A 6060-nucleotide genomic window follows, 5' to 3' on the forward strand; every position below is an offset into this window, starting at 1 on the left:
CTGTAGCCACGTGAGCGCGGAGCCTGGCTGCACAATCCTGGTTCGCCCTGCACCCTGCGTAGGAATGCAGAGCTCCTGGTGGCTGGGGGAGCCTTGGATGCTGGGCTGGGGAGTGTGATGATGAAGTTGTAGGATTGGTCCAGAAGGGACGTCTCACTCAAGTGATTCAGAACCCTCCTCTCCTGCTGTGCCATCAGCCATAGTGTGACTGACTTACTCTTGGAGCGCTCTGATGACTCCTCCAATGGTCACATGGAAATGGCAGACTACTGTTTATATAGTTATATTCTTTAGCTGCCAGGGGTGAGGATGATTAATGGCAAAGCCAGCCCACAGCCAACAGTGTGCATCTCAGTGTGCCTGTGTCTGGCCTCTCCCTCTGGTCTCCCCTAGAACTATGAAGAAACCATGGTAATGCGGAGCCTTTCTTAGAAAGGTGCTGTACGGAGTGCTTTTATTTATGTGTAATCCTTACATTAAGGGAGCTGAGGCTTTCCAGTGCTAAGGCCCGTAATTAAAGAGTGCCATCACTGGTCTATAAGCCGCTTGGCCTTGTGACTGGAAATCGCGTTCTGAGCCCTACCTCAGTATTGCCCCACATGGTCCTAAAGCCTCCATCGCCTGTACCCCTCCTTGTCCCAGTTGACTCCTTGGACCAGGCTCCACACTGCTGCTCTCTCGTCATGCCGGATTCTTGGTGGATGCCCGGGTGACTTGGGAGTGAGCTAGGGAAAGCTATTAAGGGGAGAAGTGGTATATTACAGTCAGTCCAGGATGGCTTTAAAGGTCCTGCCTGATTAAGCCAGTGTTTAAAACTGAACTCGACTTTTGTTTATCATTTGAAGTAACCATTTTAGGCAAATTTAGGATGATGCCTTAGCTGCCAAACAACACAGAAGGAAAGCTTCCAGCAGCACCCACAGCACCCACCTGCTGCACCCACAGCACCCACAGGCTGTACCCACAGGCTGCATCCACAGGCTGCATCCACAGCACCCACAGGCTACACCCACAGGCTGCATCCAGAGCACCCACAGGCTGCACCCACAGCACCCACAGGCTGCACCCACAGGCTGTATCCACAGGCTGCACCCACAGGCTGCATCCACAGCACCCACAGCACCCACAGGCTGCATCCACAGCACCCATAGGCTGTACCCACAGCACCCACAGGCTGCATCCACAGCACCCACAGGCTGCACCCACAGGCTGCACCCACAGGCTGCTTGCTGAGGTACCCAGTCAAACTCTTAAATACTTACTGAGGGAAAAAACAGCTGCTGAATAAAAACCTAAAATGAGTAAAAAGGAAAATATGGAATATTGTAAAAACCAGGTATTGATTAATTTTTGAGTCTATATTCTTTATATTATCTACCATTCTGTTTTCCTTTTCATAAATTATAATTGCTTTCAAAATAGAGGAATGGGATGCAGGCGAATCTTGAGGTTCCCTGAAGACTGTTTGGGCCAGCACACTAAAGAAGAGGGCCCGAGGATGCACACACTGTGGATGAGGTGCATGAATGGGCCACCCTGCTTGCTGGGCTGGGCAGGCCGCTTGTCCTGAGCTGACCTCCACGTGTGCAGGCCCCTCACCCCTTGACTCGCACATGGGTTTCTGGACCTAACCAAAGATTTCACCTCATACTTGAAAAGGACTTCTGCCTTCTCTGAGATGACATCAGAATCCTACGTTTATCCAGCAGTTTTAACGCCGTGCCTCAAGCTATAAACCCCTTTACCCACTGCTGCAGGGGACCGCACTTTTTCTGAGCCTACTGCTATTTGACGGTTTTGCACTTCATAATTCATCTGAAATGTGAACTTTACTGTAGCCAGTTTTCTAATTCCGAGGTCTGGACCTCGTCTGTAATGGAGCTCTCAGTGATCCTATTAAATCTCTTATTTTAGTGCAGACCGGTTCAGCTCATTTGTGTTTGTTTGTTTTCAGTTGCTTAGCAACTTTTTGTTGTTTTTGCGAAATCTTAGTCAAAAAGGAAGAAGCAGACCTTCAGAGAGTTGCGCACAGTATAGTACAGGCGTGTAACTACAGGCGTGGTAACTTTTTAAAATATGCCATCAGAGTGCAGACACACTCATAGGGCATGGGACAGAGAGATGTCCAAGCAGACAGATTTTCTTTTATGTGCGTTAATTTTTTTCTGTGTGGCTTTCTGTGTGTGTGAATTTCTGTGTGTGAATGTTTTGCCTGAATGTCCTCCTGTGTACTGCATGCATGCGTAGTGTCCACAAAGGCCAGAAGAGGACATCATCCCAAGGTCGTGGAGTTACAGATGCTTGCAAGCTACCTGTGAGAGCTGGGAATTGAACCTGGGTCCTTTGTAAGAACAAGTGCTCTTAACTGCGGAGTCCAGTCTTCTTAGCACACCAAACCCCTCGACTAGAGACGAGTGTGCCTTGTGTAAGCCCCTGTGGCCAGTCACTGAGTGCTTGTCCTAGAGGTCAGGCAGGATGGTCATCTCAAGATTACTGGAGACAACGGTGTTTGGACACTTGCGGTGCTGCCTGGGACCTTTCTGAAGTTTTCTTATCTATTTGAAGACCAGAGTCAGAAAAGCGGTCAAGCGGGGCGGTGGTGGCACACGCCTGTAATCCCAGCACTCTGGGAGGCAGAGGCAGGCGGATTTCTAAGTTCAAGGCCAGCCTGGTCTAGAGTGAGTTCCAGGACAGCCAGGGCTATACAGAGAAACCCTGTCTCGATAAAACCAAATCCAAAAAAACAAACAAACAAAAAAACAACAACAACAAAAAAAAACAAAAAAAAAAGAAGAAAGAAAGAAAGAAAGAAAGAAAGAAAGAAAGAAAGAAAGAAAGAAAGAAAGAAAGAAAGAAAGAAAGAAAGAAAGAAAAGCAGAGGTCATTTCTCTCCATCCCTCTGGCTGAAATGAGTTAACCCAGGAAGATAGCTCACGCCAGGCAGGGAGAGACTGAAACGAAACATTGCGCGTGGAGCCGGAGGAAGTTTGTGTCAGGATGTTGTCTGTCGTATACATCAAGATGTCTGTCGTATACATCAAGATGCCTCCCGTCCCATTTCCCTCTCTCGGGAGAAAAGGATGTTGGGTTTTGTTTGTTTGCTTGTTTTTGTTTTGTTTTGCTTTGTTTTGCTTTTTACCTCTCTGGGGCTTTTCTGTACTGGCCCTCCTATGACACCCCATTCTGGTGGCTCCTAGCTTAGAAAAAGGAGCGGATGAACGAGCTCTTCCCCACCTGCTTTTCCAGACCCACCCTTCCTCCTCTAGGTCACAGCTTGAAGGCAGATCTGTGGAGAAGACCCAGAGCACGTGCCTGTTAAGACAGAATTCCCAAGGACTCCAAACCTCATTTCCAGCGTATATCCTTCTGAGCCCTTTCACTGTCTCTACGTTGTTGAATTCACAAGGTCTCTCATCTCCCCTTCCCTTCCCTTCCCTTCCCTTCCCCCACCTCCCATCATCCCCATCTCTCCCCCCCTTGTTCCCCTCCCATTTCTCCCACCTCCCCAGTCTACCTTTCCCATCCTCCCTACCCCCTAACCCCTTTTCTGTTCCCTCCCATCTCCTCCACCTGCCTATCCTACCTCTTAACCTCTGCCACCTCTGGCCACACACTACAAGGCAGAGGCCTCACTGGAGCACAAGCGCTGGGTGAGTCAGCAGGGCAAATGGAGAATGAAGTAGGGCTGAGGGAAGGCGATACCCCTGGAGACAACATGGCAAACCTTCTACTGAGTGTCGTCTCCTATGACAGTGACCCCAGTGTGGCATTTCTGTTGTAACAGGCCTTACTGCTGAAGTATTGACCACTTATTGATATATCCTGGGAGAGAGAGGTATATAGGTAGGTTCTGGGGGTGGGGGGAGTCATTATTTTCAGTTGTATGCCCACTCCTGATCCCACACGGGCTCCAACAGGCTAGCTCAAAGGGAAGTGGAATTGGTGTGTGTGTGTGTGTGTGTGATGCAATTTACAGAATTTTCAAAGAAATTTCTGTTAATAAGAATGTGTATATAATATGGGCTGGCAAGATGCCTATATACTGTGAGCAAAGGTGCTTACTGTTAAGCCTCACCTCCTGAATTTGATCCCTGGTACTCAGCAGGGTGGGAAGAGAGAACCAACTCCCACAACTCCTCTGACTTCCACATGCCCTCTGCCCACACTGGCACACATATGCCCATACCCACGCCCACATAAAACGTGTCTCCTATTCACAGGTGAAATAAACAACACCCCTGACTCCTGCCCCCACCCTTAGAAAGGTCAGTTGTCTTCAGTTCCTGCCCCACCCTCACACACCCCCCCTCTTGAGCAAAGTGGTTTGAAGCAGCTCTTGGCTGCCCTCTTGTGGACAAAAATTCTTCCCATTAAAAATCTCAAGGCAAAAGCTGAGAAGTGAAAGACTTTCTCAGGATCTGAGATTAGTTCAGAGCTACTATGCTGCGGTAGCTGCTCATTCTCTCTGCCTTGTTGGTGAGAAGCGTAATAGCGAGGAAAACGCCTGCGCGGGTGCACAGAGGTGAACACAGACAAGCTGGACCACATGGAGGCCAGGGGCAACTTGCAGTACCACACAGGTAAAGTCCGATGGGAACATGGGCAGGGTGAGATAGGGAGGCTGGACCAGAGAGTACTTCAGTCCTGAGTCCTGCTCTCTTTAGACCCTGCGTTCATTCCTCTTCTGTCACAGACTCGGAAAGACACCTTTCAGGTGCTCTGCCTAACACACACACACACACACACACAACTGTAACTACCTCTTCACAGTTCATAGACGTAGGAAGCTGAGAAGTTTCTGCATTGACATATTCAGGGATACGGATGGTGGGAGGAGGGCTTGAACTGGGAACAAGGGTGTCTGTGGTAGAGCACAGCACCTCCAGTTGCTGGTGTAACTTTGTCACGCGTGCCCTTTCTTTGGGTCTTGATTCCCTTGTGCCACAGACTGGAGTCAACTAGACCACAGTTCTCAACCCTGAAAGGATTTTAGAACCACCTTAGGCATTTAAGAGAAGGATTGCAGAGGTCCACCTAAGACCAGTTAAACCTGAAGCTCACTGAGATGGGCCTGAGTGTCAGTCAGTCAGTACACTTAGTCAAGGCAGAGTCAAAAACCCAAATATCCATAGGCATGAAAATCACACCATGTACCCAACCTTATATACAGCTGTGTGATCAAGAAAGTGTGGTGTTAGCTTGGCACGTAAGGACCCTTGAGGGTGACAAAGGGACTCTGCGACGCTGCAGAGAAAACAGTCTCGTAAACAGTTCTCCAGGACCTTGGGATAGCACAGTAGCCAGACCTTAGGATGGACAGCTCTGATGATTCTTCCAACAGTTCCCTCCCAGGCTGATCAGCACAGACCCATGTAAGTAAACACCAGGCCGCTGTGGAAACCACAGTGGGGAGCTCTTAAAGCCAGGTCACAAGAACACTGACTTCTGTCTTTTGCTCCCTGGGACCACTTCCAAGAAGGTAAGCTAGCTGGCCTGCTGTGAGGGACAGGGTAGCTGTGCCACCTGACCCCAAGTTCACTACAAACACAAAAGCCTCTATAAAGGGCATTATGGAGTTAACTAAGTAAATCGGAGAGCACATAGCAGATTAGAAAGAAATGACTCAGATTTAAATTTGTAAAAGTTGGCGACTGTAATGTGGCTGTGCAACAAAGTGACTGTGTTTGTACGAAAGATACACTGAAAGCATCAGTGTGGGTTACTCACCCTCCAAGAGTTCAGACAGTATATGACCGCATACAGATACTAGGTGAAGGATGACATGGAGGTGCCAATGGTGACACACAGCTGTGATCCCAGCCCTTGGGAGGCGGAACCATGAGGATCCCAAGTTCAAGGCTGACTTCAACTACAATGAGATCCTATATCAGAAAAATAAGACAAAACAATAAACTATTAATAATGGTGCTTCTGAATTAGAGGTGTGTGTGTGTGTGTGTGTGTGTGTGTGTGTGTGTGTGTGATTCTTAATTTTTGCACCTTGCAGTTATTTACAAGTCAGCTTAATGCAACCAGGCACACGACTACATAAATGGGACA

The 6060-nt window shown here is 48.5% G+C and overlaps 1 protein-coding gene across 2 annotated transcripts in view; it reads left to right on the forward strand.

The window, feature by feature from the left end:
* The window catches only part of LOC127682685 (cytochrome P450 2U1), a 15691-nt gene extending 13773 nt beyond the window's left edge, over positions 1-1918 (forward strand). For both annotated transcript variants that reach the window (XM_052179237.1, XM_052179236.1), the window contains one exon: positions 1-1918. This exon is cut by the window's left edge and continues 944 nt beyond it. The gene's annotated coding sequence lies outside the window, so the exon portion shown is untranslated.
* Positions 1919-6060: the final 4142 nt, after the last annotated feature.

Source organism: Apodemus sylvaticus, chromosome 4 (assembly GCF_947179515.1).
Source record: "Apodemus sylvaticus chromosome 4, mApoSyl1.1, whole genome shotgun sequence".
Classification (NCBI taxonomy): domain Eukaryota; kingdom Metazoa; phylum Chordata; class Mammalia; order Rodentia; family Muridae; genus Apodemus; species Apodemus sylvaticus.